The 18,039-nt window shown below is 32.9% G+C and overlaps 1 protein-coding gene and 1 long non-coding RNA gene across 9 annotated transcripts in view; both read left to right on the plus strand.

Moving 5' to 3' along the window:
• The window catches only part of fru (sex determination protein fruitless), a 300,477-nt gene that overhangs the window by 199,674 nt on the left and 82,764 nt on the right, over positions 1-18,039 (plus strand). The window lies entirely within an intron of this gene.
• On the plus strand, positions 183-17,713 carry LOC138859034 (uncharacterized). Of its 2 annotated transcripts, none has more exons than XR_011398075.1 (3): positions 183-460; positions 13,210-13,817; positions 15,477-17,713. It is a non-coding gene; the product is annotated as an uncharacterized lncRNA (long non-coding RNA). The 2 variants fall into 2 exon arrangements; XR_011398074.1 differs by lacking the exon at positions 15,477-17,713 and adding an exon at positions 13,914-14,951.

Consider the following 18,039-nt stretch of genomic DNA (forward strand, 5'->3'; position numbering starts at 1 on the left):
TCGCATCGCGTACTTTTTTGCGCACTTTACGCCGTTTTGTTGTTGCTCGTGCTATATGTAGAGTGTTGTTGGTGGTCGCCACTGCCGCGCTTCTATATGTGTTTATTTAATAATTCGCATATTGGCGAATGCTGTTGTTTTCGTCATTATTGTAGTTGTAGTTTGGCAGCGACGTTTCTTGCTCATAATGAAGAATTTTTAGTTGTCTGCGCTGCCGCTCAGCGTTGCGTTGCGTTCAGTTCTTTTTTAAACGGTGCGCGGTGTAATTCTAATTCGATTGAGTAATAGCTCAACTCGCAACGCATCATCGCACGTTTTAGCGTACTAAGTTTAATTTGTACACGCAAAAAACTACATTACTAGAAGAAAATTGCACACATAGGTCCAAGCCTATTCATGCGTGTTTGAATTACTGGAACCAACGGTTGCTCTAAATATACACACCCTAATTGACTTTTTGGTAATTACTAAGTTGTTGGGGAATAATTACTAACAAATTATGAATATAAAAAAAGTGTTTTGAGTTCTATGCGAATTCGTCAAATCCGACGCTGAATTGATCACAATCGCGATCGCTTGAGAATTTTCTGATAGTTCTCATTGTTATTAACTTCTCATTCTTTGCCATACAAGAATTGATTGAAAATGAATTTTAAGTGAATACTCGCAATAAATCGTATAATATACATATGTATGTATGTACAACCTACATATTAATAATTAAAGTGTTTGAAGTAATTTTTTGTTCGAGGAAATGATTTTCTTTTCAAGGAAAATACCTAAACCAGTTTTAAATTAAAAAATAGCTATAAAAATTTTATAAAAAATTCGAAATGTCCCACATTGAAATAACAAATGATTAACAATGATTCCAAATATTAACATAAATGACATAAAAATTTAAAACGAATAACCTATAAAGTAATAAAGGTACAAAGAAATTTGAAACACAATCACCGACTACGCCTTTGCAAATAAATTAAAAGTTGTATTTAAAATAAACACAAACAGATCTAATATATTCAAGAGAGTGGAAATAACAGGAAAAATAATTCACTGAGTTTATTCGGTAATGGTTGGATAGCTGATGAAATCTTCTACTTTGAGATAATATTATATTTCTCTGGAATCAATTCGAATTCAGAGGCGGGTCTGTTAACTTTCAGATTACTTTGGTGTTGAGTTCGGTATAGCAATGAAACTCGAAAAGTATGCCGATTATAATCCGTCACTCACTATGGAAGTTCTTCAATAATTTGTAGCGCAGTATAATTATATTATAATTTTAACTCAATGTTAGAATATTAAAAAATTACTACCAAAGTAGCTTTTAACTTAAATGTAGTGCTCAAAAAGAAATATTTGTTCCAACTATGATTTTCGTTTGAGTTGTAGGCACCATTACTCATCTCGACACCACAAGAAGATCGCAGGACCTAATTTCAACCATTGTTTTAAATATTTCTTGGTTACCAGTTATTAAGGCATTATTACATTTGTGTCATACTAATAGTGATTCACAATCGGTTTGGGATTCAATAAAAGTTTAACGATATAACTGAGTATATTACCAGTTCATGCATTGAGAATTGTATTTCGCATGGTTCGATTCATTTTCGGCATCGCAGGACAATAACAAACGTAAGAAATTGTTACGAAATTGATTCCGTTCCCTGAGTTAAGGCATAGAACTGAATCTTTCATAGTATTCAATGTTCGGAAACAAGAGGTGAGCGACGAACGACATGCGAAATATAGTATACGATAACCAGAGCATAATGCGATAAGAGACCGACTATATGGAGCTAAGCAACAATTTTTTTTTGAAACTCTTTAACTTCTCTTAAATATAAAAAAAAATCATCGTAATAATAATTTGAGAACTAACCTTTCAAAGTTGACTGCTTTCACTATAGTTAAGAATACATATGTAACTCAACCACTGTCGGTTTTTTTTCTAAAAATTTCTGTCAAATAGAAATGTGGATGCATAGTTGCGATCTTACAATATCATTTATTAGATTTTATACTAGACTATAGGTACCCGGTACTATCGATACTCATCAAGACATTTTTGAAAAGATTTTTTGGCGAGTTTTATTAATGGAAAATAATAATAATTCTCAATAACTTTCGTTATTTATTACGTTTCTATTTCATTTTGGTTTATGAAAACTTATCAACTGCTATTTTCCTGAATATATTGACCAACACTGGTAACACCTCAAAAGTCAAACTAACTGTTTGTGGTTAGTATTTCATGTAACTTTGTTATTAAAATTCAGTGAGTTAATAAATTCAATTTATTATCAACTTCGCCTATCTTGAAAAATAGCCTTAAACAGCCTGAGCAAGGTATATTAAGTTTGCCACGAAGTTTGTAACACCCAAAAGGAAAGGTCGGAGACCCTATAAAGTATATAACATATACATATATGATCAGCGTGATTAGTCCCACAGTTTTTGAGAAATCGATCTGAAATTCTCCTCAAGAAGCGGCTTATATGTCGGATCTAATAGCGTACCACAGTTTTAATATAGTTGCCTTATATGAATTTCTGCAATTTCGAACAAACAAAAACGAAAAATTTATTAAAAATTGTATATTGTGATGAATTGCGCTTATATGTATGCGTACAAATATATGGTCGAACGGTATTAGGAAACCTATACATTGTGCAGCAAAATACTCTCACTTTTGTTTCTTATTTATTTATATAACTAATCGTATTACTTAGGATCTTATCGCAAAAATTTTATAATATATACACATAGTCATTACATACATGAACAAAAAAATATTAATGTTTGCATGTATATATGCATTAAAATATTTGTATATTGCTGGTACGAATTAAAATGCTTGCAAAGTTTTTACTTGATAAGTGTAATGAATTAATTTATAACCATATTTTCGTGGAATAATATATGTATATATACAGTACATGCATATACAAACAGGCATGCAATTTTATGCCCATCGAAAGCTCAAAGTTAACACATATATTACTTACATATAGGATCCAAAAAATGTATATATCATTGTATGTACAAGTACATTAGACATACGAACTTGAATACTTATTCGCGATGATAAAATCTTCAAAGCTTAACGGCGGATTGTATCTCTTTACAACGATACTTTAATTAACATATCACACCTCTCCTTTTCTCCCAAGAGGCTGCTCATTTGTCGGTACCGATATCGGACCACTGCATGCAAACTGAACGATCAAGTTCTGGGATGGAAAACGCATTATTGTTTACAGCAACGGTACAATCTCTAAAGAAATTCTTCAGATCAGACCAAAATGACCAATCAAATCTTTTTTGGAATCTTTTGTGTATGTGATGGGTGTTATAGCTTCGGTGCAACCGAAGATAGCGTTTTTTCTAGTTTCAAAATAATACGACTCTGTGTCACCTAATGCGATTTTATTGCATATCCCATATAATAACCTCCTTTCAAATACAAACAATGTTTTGACAAAATTTTATCGATGGCAGTGAAATGTTTCAACGTCAAACAAAAAAAAAACTATTCTATATATTTTAGCTAAATAATAATACTGTCATAAAATGGTTACAAATAAATATCTCAAACTTTTTAAATTGAATTTAAAAGCGTATCAGGATAGAAGTCGCTTTCCAGAATAATATTAACTTTCAAAACTCAAAAATCAGAGGGTTCCAAATCGGTTTCCTCACAAATGTGTAAAGTATTGTCGATTATGCCGATCAGTGATCTCTCACTCTTTATTCCTGAATTTCGGGGAATATTTTAGGAGTATAGGGGAAAAATAGTATAATACCACGTACGTGACTTCGAACTCGATTAGATCGCAAGGACCAACAACAGCGATCAAGCATACCATGTGACGGCATTTTGAATTATCTAAAAGGATAACTTAAGAGCCTGCTAAATATACATTTTGCAGCCGATATGAAGAAATAATAGTCATAAGAACGAGAATTAAGAATAAGAATTCGGTTAATTTTACAATGCATATCTTGATAAGATAAATAAAATATCTCTATAGAACCACTTAGGTACGTGTATTTTGAAATAATGGAAATAAAACACAAATTTTATGAAATTTTACCACTCCCTCGAGCCATATGTTGCAAATTTGAGAATATCTCTCAAAATAATTCATTCTCATTATTTTATTTTATGAAGAAACAAAAGAACCAGACCTCGTTACGTTGTGTCTTAAACGAAACGAGCTGCTAAATTTTCTTAGTACTTGTACTTGTGTGTCTTCATTAATGATGTCAAAAGGAAAGATATTTTCTATCTAACGCAGTTCAAACAACAAAAAATGTTATTACCCTTCACAAATAAAAAAGTTTCCATAGAAGAACTGGATATGGATCGATCAGTTTGTGTGGCAGCTATAGTTATCCGATCTGCCGTTGTAGCGTTGCCTTGGACACTAATTTATGCCAAATTTTTTAAAGATATATTGTCAAATAAAATAGTTTTCTATACGACAACTTGGTCTTGATCGATCGGTATGCATGGCAACTATATGTTAAGTATGTATATGAACATGAACAGATTCTTGGGGAGAGAGAAATATATTGAAAATTTCCGTTCGATATCTCAAAAACTTCGTGTCAAATTAATATGTCCAAACAAATAAGGAAGTGCTAAGTTCGGATGTAACCGAACATTTTATACTCTCGCAAAGTCAAATGGTATACTCGTTTGAGATTTCTTTGTGGATTGGCTGATATTTTCGGTAGAAGGTCAACTATAGGCACTGGGGTCCACATATTTAGTACTTAGGGGCTTGAACAGTTTTGGTTCAATTTAGACAATTTTTGGCCACAAGATGGCATACTTTAATCGCATTATTCACGCAAAGTTTTATCCCGATACAGTCATTGCTGCCTGATTTGCATAGTGGAAAGTGAAAGAATCAGATGGAATTTAAAATGGTGTTATATGGGAAGTAGGCGCGAATTTGGTTGAAATCGCTTAAGCAGATCTCAAGATATGGGGTTTCACCTAAAAGTGGGCTATGCCACGTCCACTGTCTAATTTTGAACACGGTTCCTATAAAGTCATCTCATACCATCCCAGAGATAAAATTCAATGTCTCTGGCTTATTAAGTGCTTGATTTATCACGCTTTTAGTAGTTTTTAACAGTACCGTTATATTGGGAGTGGGCGTAGTTGCCACCCGATTTCACCCATTTTCACACTGTAGGTAGTGGTTCTAAAAACATTTCCTTCCAGCGAATTTTGTTATTATTGCATTAGCGGTTTAGGAGATATGCACATTAAAACTATTGAGATATCTTTATGAAACTTGGTAGACATGTTTCTTGGTACCGTGAGACAGTTGATATTGCAGATGGGCGTAATCGGACCACTGCCACGCCCACAAAACGCCATTAATCAAAAGCAAATAACTTGCCATAACTAAGCTCCGCAATAAGATACAAAACTGTTATTTGGTACACAGGATCACATTAGAAAGGGGCATCTGCAGTAAAAACTTTTTTTTTAAAAGTGGGCGTGGTCCCGCCTCTAATAGGTTTAATGTGCATATCTCCTAAAATGCTAATGCTATATTAACAAAATTCGCTAGAAGCAAATGTTTTTAGCACTTCTATTGACGGTGTGAAAATAGTTGAAATCGGGTGGCAACTCCGCCCACTCCCCATATAACGGTACTGTTAAAAACTACTAAAAGCGCGATAAATCAAGCACTAAACACGCCAGAGACATTAAATTTTATCTCTGAGATGGTATAAATTGGCTTTATAGGAACCGCCTTCAAAATTAGTCAGTGGGTGTGGCACAGCCCACTTTTAGGTGAAAACCCATATCTTGAGATCTGCTCAACCGATTTCAACCAAATTCAGTGCATAACGTTCTTTTCATGTTTCTATGTCATAGTGCGAAATCGGACTACAACCACGCTTATTGTCCATATAACACCATTTTAAATTCCATCTGATTCTTTCACTTTCCACTATTCATGCCAAGCAACAATGATTATATCGGGGTAAAACTTTGCGTGAATAATGCGATTAAAGTATGCCACCTTGTGGCCAAAAATTATCTAAATCGAACCAAAACTGTTTAAGCCCCTAAGTACTAAATATGTGGACCCCATTGCCTATAGTTGACCTTCTACCGAAAATATAAGTCAATCCACAAAGAAATCTCAAACGAGTATGCTATTTGACTTTGCGAGAGTATAAAATGTTCGGTTACATCCGAACTTAGCCCTTCCTTACTTGTTTATTATATATACATACATATGTATATGTATATATTTTTTTTTGTTCTCGGCAAATTGTTCCATCATCGTTAAGTAACGATTTGTTGCACAATCGATAGACGGAAACCTTGGCCGCACCCACCACACAACTTTCATTCTCTACGGCTCAGCAACGAACAGCCAATATTAAGTTCAACCAAGTGTAAAAAATTACACCCACAAATACCTATATAATTGTATATAGTAGACATATGCGCGCATATAGTTGTATTTCGCCAGCAGAACACCAGCAAAACAAATTTCCTTCAATTAAATATTAGCAAATTTGTCTACATGCTTTGCCCTTCTTCTCTCCACCTAAGTTATTTTTACCTTTTTACTTGCAAAAAAATTATAATACCAAAATAACAACAACAACAATTCGCAGAACAAAACGAAGCAGCCCATTCGTAAATGTTCACGCTAAAAATAGAGCAGAAAAAAATTTAAATATAAAAATTTGAAAAGCAGATTATTCCAACATTTACAAGGTAATAGGGTAGTGTGCGAAAACGCGCACACATTGACACATATATGAGTATGTACCCTACAAGAAACTGCTGATGGGTTCACCAATACACTCACATTTGTTATCAGTACTGACGGTCTATTTACCCGGCAATTGACCGTCACTGTCGTTAAAAAGAGATCCTTACGATTTATATTGCTTACTATAGCTTTACATATGTAAGGATGAAATAACTGCATTCCTTAGTACTGTCACCACTGGCAGTCAAATGAACAGTAAAATGACTGTTAGTGTTTACGATTGATATGTAGTTGTTATTCCGTGCGAGAAACCAAAAATGTTGTGTGATCCTTATTGCGCTCTTTTTGTGTTAAAAAAATAAATAAATAACGAAGGAGTCTTCAAATATAATAAACTTGTACGTAAATTATTATTAAGTTTCAAATGATTATATTATAGTTAGTTAGTTAGTAAATTTTTATTTTTATTTTGTCATTTTTAAATTCAAAAATATCCATGAACTAGAGAAACACGTACAGCAGAGCTTTTGAGAGGAGCAAGCAGGGAATCAAGTGAAATTTTAGTTTATTATTCAATTATATTTTTGTTGCGCCCCTTTTTTATATTTATGTATATTATCATAACTGATTCTAATTAAAATTTTTGAATTTATTAAAGATAAAAAAAACTGCATTATATACTGCGCCAAAGAATTGTTCACTTGTGATAGCTTTTCAGTCATAACTGACAATATTCAGCTTTGATAGATTTATGATCAGCAATGACTCAGGAAAAGACATGAGAGTATGCAGTATAAATATATAGTGAATCAATTTCGAATATCTATGTGTTAAAGGGAGATGCAAAATCACACACATGCGTTGCACAGGGCTCTTAAGATATTCATATAAACTTAGCTCTGCGCGCACAAAAATTTTTCAGCCATAATATCGGTCAGATGACTGTCACAGTTCTCGTAGGGTATAACGTGGCTGCGGCTGTGTGCGTGCGGGTGCCCTCCAAGCACGCACACATACCTATGTACATGTCTGTATGTAAATGCGGGCAGAATTCGACTTACACATGGAGACAGGCGATAGCGGATCGTAAGCGATCGCGTGCAAATAAATAAAACTAAGAAATGCCAAAAAACGCCTGAGCAAAAAGCAGAAAAAATGCTGCGCGAAATGTACGAAAAAAAAACTATTAATAACATAAAAGTAACACAGGCAACAACAATAGCAACAAAAGTACTGTACAACAATAGCAACGCCGCGACAACATACATTTATGTAGCTACAGCCCTCGTGTGCGTGTATGTGTGTCGCGCTCTTTTGGGTCGTAAAGTTGACCTTCAAACAGCAACATTTGCCAAAAACAAAAATTCGCACAACCTTTTTATTTCTACATTTTTATTTTCGTTTTCGTGTTGCATGCTTTTTCCGTTGTTGTCGTTGACTTTTTATAATATTTTCGCTTTCTAGGCTCGCCTTTTCGTTGTGCTTTTGCAGCGGCAGTCGCAGTGCTTTTTGTTGAACAACTTTGTTGCGGGCTTCGCCCAGTTTAGACGTTTTCATTTCGTTTAATTCACGATCGCTTGATTGCTCTTTATTGTTTTTTGTTTTTGGTTGCTTGTGCGTTTTTTCTTTAGAGTGTTTTGTTATTAGTTCTCGGCAATTCGTCGAATGTCGAATTTGCAGGCAACAAAGCTGATTGTTTTACTGCCCTACACTGACTTCCTTATATACACACACACATTCATATATACACACAGTGAGTATCTGTGTATTGCCATCCAAATTTATTACACTTACGTGTGTAGTTGCAAAGCACAGTTGCGTATAGCGATGTTTTTGTTAATGTTGTATCGATTGTCTGCTTGGTAAATTAGCGTTGGTTGCGAAACTAATCAGTCCACCAACTGTACCAAAATGATCCAATGCTTCAGCGCCCTGCCCTGCCTGTGAGCTCTAACTGAGAGGATAAGAGTGATCTAGTTAGTGATCGTAGCGAACCAAAATGGGTTCGAGCTGGAAACTGTATAAGATAATACAAAGTAACCTAGTATTAATCGGTGAGTTTTCCAAAGAAACCGAAATTTCACGAATTGCATTTATAGTATATACATTCCTGGATGTCTTTCTAGAATTCCAAAAAATTTACAAATTTTAGTTAGGGTGCTGAATTCTATGAAAAATATTTTATGATCGATAATCATTCGCCACTTAACAAGTTATCTTCGATTAGCCAAGCTTCAGAGAGTAGCGAACACAGTAAAAGTCACATAGACTGGCGTTTCTTTCAAAGAGGGACAAGAGAGAAAATTATAAACAAAGTGAGCAGAAAAGCCGCATAGAAAATATGGGTATGCATTTTTTTTTTAAATTAATTGGAAGTACTTTATCCCTCAATTAACTCCCACTGTCTTTAAAAAATATTTTCTTTTAATACATACAGAATTCATTGTCAGAATACCGTTTAGAGGGTCCTATTTATAGGATGCTATTGAAAAACAATTATCGAAATGCGGAATGTCTTGCGATCACTATCACTTACGCCTTGTGTACAGGTTCAGTAAAAAGAACCTATGCTTATGAAATGTTAAAGCTTTAATAGATCCTTAAATCGTGACGTCAGTTTTATTGAACAACTTTCACTTTCACTACGCCAGCGACCCAATTTCTGAGCCAAAGTACACCACAAATATTTACATTTTTACATTTATACCAAGATGAAATGGCATTGGATTTAAAGCCTTAGGGTCACACCTAAAGGTTCCAGCCAAAGTCTAAAAAATGCTGCCTGTTAGTTTGATCAAACCGTAACGTTGCGGTAATTATTCCCATAAATATTATTAATAACTCGGTCCAACCTTTTGCAAAGCTGCAATTATCAATACTAGTTATCTCAGAAAAGCTCATTTCTACAGATTCAACTTAAAAGAGTGAATTTTAGTAAATACATATAAATTACCAGAATGGATTGAGTTCAAATAATCGAACAAATTTGGCAATATCACTGTTCACTGTAACAACTCGCTCAACAGTCAACCTAGGGCGCGTAGCTGTCAGCTCGCATACATAGATCGCACAAGTATATCGTTTATATGTATATTTGTATGTCTATCAACACTACACGCGCATACGTCATTTTATTGCCAGTTTTTCCCCTAGTCCCCAACAACGTACGCGCACGCTGTCGCAGATGGGCTTACAGCACTATCTGTGCCTACCTACCTAAACGCGGGAGCTTAGCTGCTTGCTTGCGCCGCGCTGTGTGCTTTGCGCACATCTAAGCATAACGCCTGCGTCAATGTCGCCGTCGTGATCAACGGCATTGTCAACGCCATCCGAGGCGCTGACGTCGCCGCACTATACCACCCGACGTAGCGCCGCGCCGCACCTTACTACCGATCGTGGTTTGCAGAATTTCGTTTTCGCATGTGGCCCACACATTGTTAGCAGTTAGACGCGCTGCTGCTCGCTCGTAAGCTTCAAATGTGCTGTAGGTGTGCGCTTGTGTGTGCGTTTATGCGCATATAGTTTGCTGGTAGGTGCACACGTACGCGGCTCCTCCACAGCGCCCACTGCGTTGATCGCAATTTTTTATGTGTTTCTTATTACTGTGTTGCTGTTGTTGTTCGCTTCATGTTTTTCGGTATTTTAGGTTTTGGATTTGGCGAGTGCGCGCTCGTGTATAAATGTGCGCGCGTGTGTGTTAGTTTTCTGCGATCGGTATCAAGGTTTTTGGCAATTCAGTTCGCGGTTGCGACTTTAGTCGGTTGGTTGATTGTGTTGTGTTGTCACCGTCGTAATCGTTATATTCGACGCTGATTAACATTGCGTTTGTCTTCAATCGTCTTTGCTTTCGTTCGCAAAATATTGATAAAAGTGCAACGCAGATTTTAAGGTGATCTTGTAAATCAAAAATTAGTTTTGCTATTATAGACTATTGCTTTAAACAAAAATAGGTGTGTAATGAAATAAAATTGGAATTTTATCATTCAAAAAGAGCTAAATATAACAAAACCAAAGTGCGCCAGTCAAGCACTTAGTGAATACAAGTGTGAGAAGATCACTACAAGGCCCTGACGACAAGCGCGCGTGTGTTGGTGTGCATTCGCTGGGATTGGGATAGAACTCACTGCTTTAAAAACAACAATAAACAAGAAATACATTCAGAGGCGTTGCAGTACGCTCATCATTTTGAATTCGTTTCAAATTCTTTGCGCTGGTGTGTGAGCGCGTTTTTTTGTACCTTTCTTACTGCTGCTGGAAATGTGTGTAAAGGGTGCCAAATACTTGTTATTGCGTTGTATGTACATCTCCTGAGGTGTGTGCGCGTGTTATTTGCTTCTGTTGTTGTATTACGTTGGCATTACTATTCGCCATTTTTTTTTATAGCTCGGTTGCATTAGTGTTAGTAGTTGTAGCACCGTAGCTGGCGTATAAGCCAGAAATGTGTAGTTAGTATGTATGTATGTATGTGGTAGTAGTCGTGGTCTCTTAACCCACGAACCAAAATCGAGACATTGAGATTGAGCCATTCGCAAACTTTAGTTACATTTATGTGTGGAAGCGCGCGCGGTAGATACGACAGCAACGGCATAGCCAAAGAACGCAACAACTATAGAACGGATACGGATACGGATGCGGATGTGCCTTTATAATTCTCAGTGCAACAAATATAAATTACATGTACTCATATACAAAGGCTTGTGAATACACTTCTGCAAAGGAGATGCACATTATATGAAACAAGTGCAAAAATGATTGTGAAAAAATATAGCAGTGCTACATATATCTTTAAGCCCAAAATGTGTGCAATATAAGAGTCTACACTATATCAAAACAAAATATTTTTAAGATTTTGCTACAAAAATTTAATTTCGGAATACACCAAATCTTAAGTGGGGAAAAGTATTTTGCGACGTACAAAAATTAATAACACAAAAACTATTTAACTTATCGAAGTTATTGGGCATTTTTTAAATAAAATTGTTTGTTGTTTTTCTAACGCTGTGCAAATTAACAAGTAAAAGTATATTTACGCGTTTAAGAATAAGAAAGAGTGGAAAAGAAGTAATTTTTGCAAATCGAAAATAGAAAAAAATTTTTATTAATTACTTAATATAAACTTGCATCAACACATTAAAATTTAAATTAATATTAATTACTTTATTAAAAGAGTCCCATAGTTTCAATAAAAAACATGAAAATATATAAAAGGTATATCTAGAAACATTTTCGAATTTATATTTAAAATAATAATTTCATAAACTCGGTTCAAAAAAACCAAAATTGGATCCAATAAAATAAATATAAAAAACATGGGTAATTAAAAAATTTAAAAAATTGAAGTATAAAAGTTATTATACATATGTATATAATAATAATAGAATAAAAAATAATAATAATACAAAATAAAAATAGAATAAACAAACCAAAAACTTATAATAAAATAATAAACAGAGTACAGCAAAATAAAAAAAAATTATTAGTAAATCAAATAGACAAATATATTTACAAAAATTGGAATTTAAAAAAACTAATATTTTTTAAATAATAATAATAAACAGTTAATAATTAAGTGCAGTCTTATAAATAAATAAGTTAAAATTTAATGAGCTAAAAAAATAATACTAATATTCTAAATTGAAAAATATTATATTTGTAAACAAGTTAAAATAACATAAGATACGTGGAATAAATAATACAAAATTAAGACATTAAATAAAGCAAATCAATCCAAGTCAAAGAAAATACAAAAAATAAAATATAAAGTTGCTATAAAAATTAGAAAATATAACATATTTTACTAATAATAATAGTATTTATAATATAAGTAATGAAAAATTAAAACAGAGCTAATAAGCCAAACAAAGCAATTAAAAATATGTAATTAAATGAAGCGAATTTTATTTAAAGAATTAAAACAAACAAAAAATTTATTTCGAATTGAAAATGTGTTTGAACTATCATAATAATAATAATATAATTTAATTTCATTTAATTAAAAAGGCAATCTAATAAAGCGCATTGTGTAATAATAAATGATCCAAACTAAAAAAACTTTAAACAAAAGTTTACGTACTTATAAAAATATATATGCACGTATCAAATAAATTTTTCATTTACATACATTACAAAACTAAAAGAAACTAAATTTTAAAAATAATAAGTAAAAAATATGTAAATGAATGTTAAAATAAAATTATAAAAAATATAGGTAATCGAAGAGTACATAAAGAAATTAAATAAAAATTATTTATAACTAAATTTTTCCTAAGCTATATGTTCTCAAACAAAAAAAGTTATAAAACTGCCAAAAACCCCAAACGCAAACTTCTTTATTTGAACAAAAAAAAACTGCTGTTTACTACTGAAAAACACTTTAAATGCAAGCTTCACCTATCAATTTTTCCAACAAACGTGCCAAACTCAAAGTCTTCCTTTCTTCCAGCAAACAATAGTGCCTTAAATTTTACTTATAATTAGTAATAAAGTAAAATTCACAACCAAAAACCATTAACCTGAACTAGCAGAATACAGAAAATCAACCAACTATGCGTTACAAATGAAAAGCAACAACAAAGAAAAATCACTATAACATATGTACAAATTATATACAATAAAAATGTATTGGGCTGAACATAATAAATATGCTGTGAAGTTGCAGTAAAAGTGTTCTTGAAGATTGCTCGAGTTAAACGAAAATCAGAAACACACACACACATACACATATACATACACAATCAATAATTCAGAACAAAGAAACAAAATTTTCCAATTATTAGTTTACAAATAAATAAATGAATCAGAAAACATATCACAAATCTCAGTATAAAAGTAACCAAGAATACCACAAAATAGTTCAATTGGCTCACCAACACACCCACACATTGGATTACTTTTAATTGGATTACATTGGATTTATATACCAAAATTTATTGAAAATAAGTCGAAAGAGAAAACCTACACGCTGGCTTACAACAACGACGAGAGTTCAGTGCAAGAAACCCTCTCACAACTGGATTACTACGCATATTGGTTGACACACTGTTTGGGAAGGTTAGTAAAAACGCCAAAAATTATAATACATACTTGTACTCTCTTTATTTAATTTTTTGTTTTTGTTTTACATATGTTTTCGTATACTGCACTCAGGGGAGCGGAGTGCGCTTAGAAAATACGTTAGCAAACACGAGCCATACCAAAACGCCATGAACTCGTTCGCCGCGGACACACTTAACTTTGCATTTATTATTTAATTATTTTTTCTTTGCTTTTGTTTGCTATTTGGGTTTTTTTAAGTTTATTTTATTTTTTCCTGTTTTGCTGCTCAACTACGGATCTTTTCAATTGATATAACTGTGTACAAATATTCATGTGTTTCGAAAATAAAGTTTATGCTGACCTTCCTTAGACCATGAAGGTGATTCGCTTTGCCTTTGGCTTGTTGTTGTAGATCACATATGTATGCAAAACATTTGACAGAAGGATAAAACTGAAAAAAAATATTTATTGAGCTATAGAAACACAATTTTACCCAAACACAATCACCCAACTTATGTGAAATTCATAGTTAACAAACTTTACTTAGAAGCTTTTGGAAATTTATCCAAAACTATGCACTATTCCACTTTTGGAACATTATAGGCTCTCAGCATTTTTTCTCGATTTCCAAGCAAAAAAGATTATCGAAAACCTTGCTTTTAAGTAAGATTTTGTTTGTCATTAATGATCAATGAGTGTAGAAATTTTTCCATCGAAGCTTTGCCTGCGTTATCACATTGACCAAAACAAGCGTTATCGCATTGCGATCGTAAAGCCACAATAAATTTAAATTGAGAAGAGAAAATATTTCAATCTCCTGATTAATATTTACTTTAATTCATTATGAAAAATAGTATGACTGTAAAGTAGAGCTCGGACATGTAAATTTTTCAATATTCGAAAATAATTAAAATGATAACGACATTACTTTTTTATTAAACGCTTTCAAAATATTTGGTTTTAAAATATTTTAAAAGACCTGGACATAAGAAACTAGTTTAAATTTAAATGACAGGTGGTAACTCTGTTCCAAGAAAAATTTACTGAATACTTTGCAGAATCTTCTCTTATCTTTGTTGAACTAATCGTTTTTAGTTTTTTGCCAGATGGCAAAATGTTCCGAAAAAATTTTAAATAAAAAAATGTATCCAACATTTTTCTTCATTGTGTTTGATAGCTACGTGTATTCTAATATTTCTTACTTTAAGATTTGTCAATATTAAGTCGCTATAAATAATACAATAATAAATTGCTCGTTTTAATTTTTTTGTAAAGGGACAACTCTATATCAAAAAGTGTCTAATTTAAAATTTATCGAACACTTTGATTGAAATTTTGCTTAAGAGCCTCAGTTTTACTTTTTGGAGATGTGGCAATCCTACACCGATTTATATCTAAATTGAAGTTATAAAGATTATTTTCCGTTTGATAGCTGCATATATTAAATCAATTCCTATTTTAGAATGTGTCAAAATAAAAAGGACCTGTTTTTGATTTCTAAATTAAAAATGTATCACATATTTTCCAGAAATTCTTCTTAAGCGCTTAATATTTTACATTCAGTTTTACTTTTTCGGTACGTGGCAACTCTAACTCAGATTATTATAAACTTAAACCAATTTTTCTTTCATACATATGGATGTTATTTTATGTGTTTCTTATTTCTTGCTTTAGGTTTTCAGATGCTACCTCGAGATATCGATTTCTGATGCAAGCAACGAAAGCTCTGCTCTCCGACTAGCTTTTCCTACCACCTATTACACAATTCAGAAGCTTCAGAAAGTTTTGGCTATAAAAGAGATTTTAAAACGAATAATAATCATTATTTTGTTTCCAATATACTTATTCAAAAATCTAGGGCACAAAAATTGTAAAGCCTTAAAAGTGTCAAACTCCAAATACACGTTGCTGGTTCATGTTTTCCGAACGTAAAATCTCGAAATAAGTAACCGAAACGATTCGGCTTTTATGCAGTTTCAATAAAAACTCCTTAAAATCAGTTATATCTAATTATCTAATTAATCTTAATTCAAAATGTAATGCACTGCACTCCAATACTCAAACGAAGGCACTTAAATAACAACATAAAGTCCAGGCGATACGGCAACCACAACAAGCTGATATGCAACTAAAACAATGAAATGCTGCTGATACGATTTTTTCAAGAAACTTACAAAGTAGCTAATTCATTTCGTTTTCTATCGCATATTCCTCTTTTACACTCTTGCCATTACTCGTAAATAAAAATCTACTTCGCGCACAAGTGCTGGCGTCACGATGAGTTGCTGCTCAATTAGCGATATCTCGAAAGCATAACTGTGTACTTAGATATTTGGCTAAATTAATGCATAATCACGAGATACCATCCAATATATCCACACACACATACAACGTAAATAATGTAACGTCGGCAGCTCCAATTTTGTTGTTGCGCTTATTTCTCAGCGAAAATTATTTAAATCGTTCAAGTGGTGCTGGTGATTTTGTGAAATTAAATTATTTTTGTATTCTTGTTAAATTACTCACTGATAATCGTATACAAATATTTAAAGTTCCATTTCGAATTCTGAATTTGTATTGAAATAATTTATATAGCAAATTTTCTATCTTTTTGCTCACCTACCTGATCATAAGTATACTAACCAGGTTGTAGATAAACATCTTAAAGTATACCAGATAATCGAAAAGGAGCCTCACGTGGTGCTACAAGAAGTAGTATTTGTAGTTGAAGTATATGACTTGCAAAAATTTAGGGATACAACAAGAAGGCTGAAAAGTTCGTAACGGTTTAGCTCACTGGAAACGGTGCCATCCTCAACAGCAAAGCATCCGACTCTGGATACCTTTTTGGTAGTTTGGACTATTTTTTTTTTAAATAGGCCTTAGTCTGGACGATTCCTTTCTAGCGATTCTTTTGTGATTTGAGGACAGAAAAAGAACTCTGAAGGTCAAATTCAAAAAATATGGGAAGCAATTCGTAGCCCATGCCATCGCATTAATGAATTTACGACACGGTGAACCCATTGATTATGGGTTCGTGCGCTACACACTTTCAATAGACTTTCGCATACAAAATTTTTTTCGAACTATCTTTTGAACTCGTTACATTCACGTCTATATAGTATTATTTATCAACTCATTTAATTTAAGACCATCCAAAATTATTACCTGGATTTTTTGATACTTTCGTCCGTAACAGCTTTTTTTGAACGTACACTTTGTTCGATATCCTCGGCATTCATTTGACCTATTCGGATTTAGGGAACCTTTATCTAATTGTTGCTTGGCTTAATGCAGAGCCCAAATTACACGCTACAACCCAACTATCGTTTAAGTCACTAGTTAATTACCCAAAAGCGCTACTAGAAATTGAAAGATAATCGAAATCTAAGCGAAACTCATGTGCGTGTGTGATCGCGCATCCCTTTCTTACTCAAAAGGCTTAACAGTTGCATGATGTGAGTGTGTTAGTTTCCACGTTAGATCTTAGTACAAAACAATTATATTGACTCCCTCTCATAGAAATTAGAATTCATAAAATTACTTGCAATCGTGAAATAACTTTGGGTGCCTGTGTCAATTAAATTTATTACGAAAATTGTCGAAATTTCTGAATTATGTAATGTCAACGCCAGTATGTACGTGACAAATATTTTCGAATGTGTACACGACATTAGAATATTATTACTTGCGCAAATGAAATCGTCGTCGGCAGCGCAACGTACAAAGTGATCGGCACAACGGGCAGCATTTGGGCAAAAGTACTGAAAATAAACCACAGATGTTCGTGCAAATTTTACCCTTGTAAATAGACGTGTGGAAATTTTTGTTAGCTGCCATACAGTTAAGGGCATATTAATAGTGATATACAATACTTGTAAGATATTTTGCGTGAAAAGTACGTTTTATTTTTATAGACTTGGACCTGAAAGCAGAGAGAAGTTATAAAACACATGGTGGATAATTATAACACATTGGCAGCTTTTTGTTTTTTGTAATGTATTTTATTTAAAGTAAGTTTTACAATAGTAATAACTTTCTGGAAAGTTTAAAATTTTTACCAAAACTGCAAGCATATTTAAAAAAAAATCAAAGTCTATCAAAATGAAATAATATTAAAAACTAACCTAATTTTTCAAGTTCAATTTTCAAAATTTTAATTTTTAAAATATTTTTAAACAAGATAATTTTTTTAAATTATGATTAAAAATTTAAATAAGCAGATTTTTGTTTCACA

The sequence above is a fragment of the Bactrocera oleae genome, chromosome 2 (assembly GCF_042242935.1).
Source record: "Bactrocera oleae isolate idBacOlea1 chromosome 2, idBacOlea1, whole genome shotgun sequence".
NCBI lineage: Eukaryota > Metazoa > Arthropoda > Insecta > Diptera > Tephritidae > Bactrocera > Bactrocera oleae.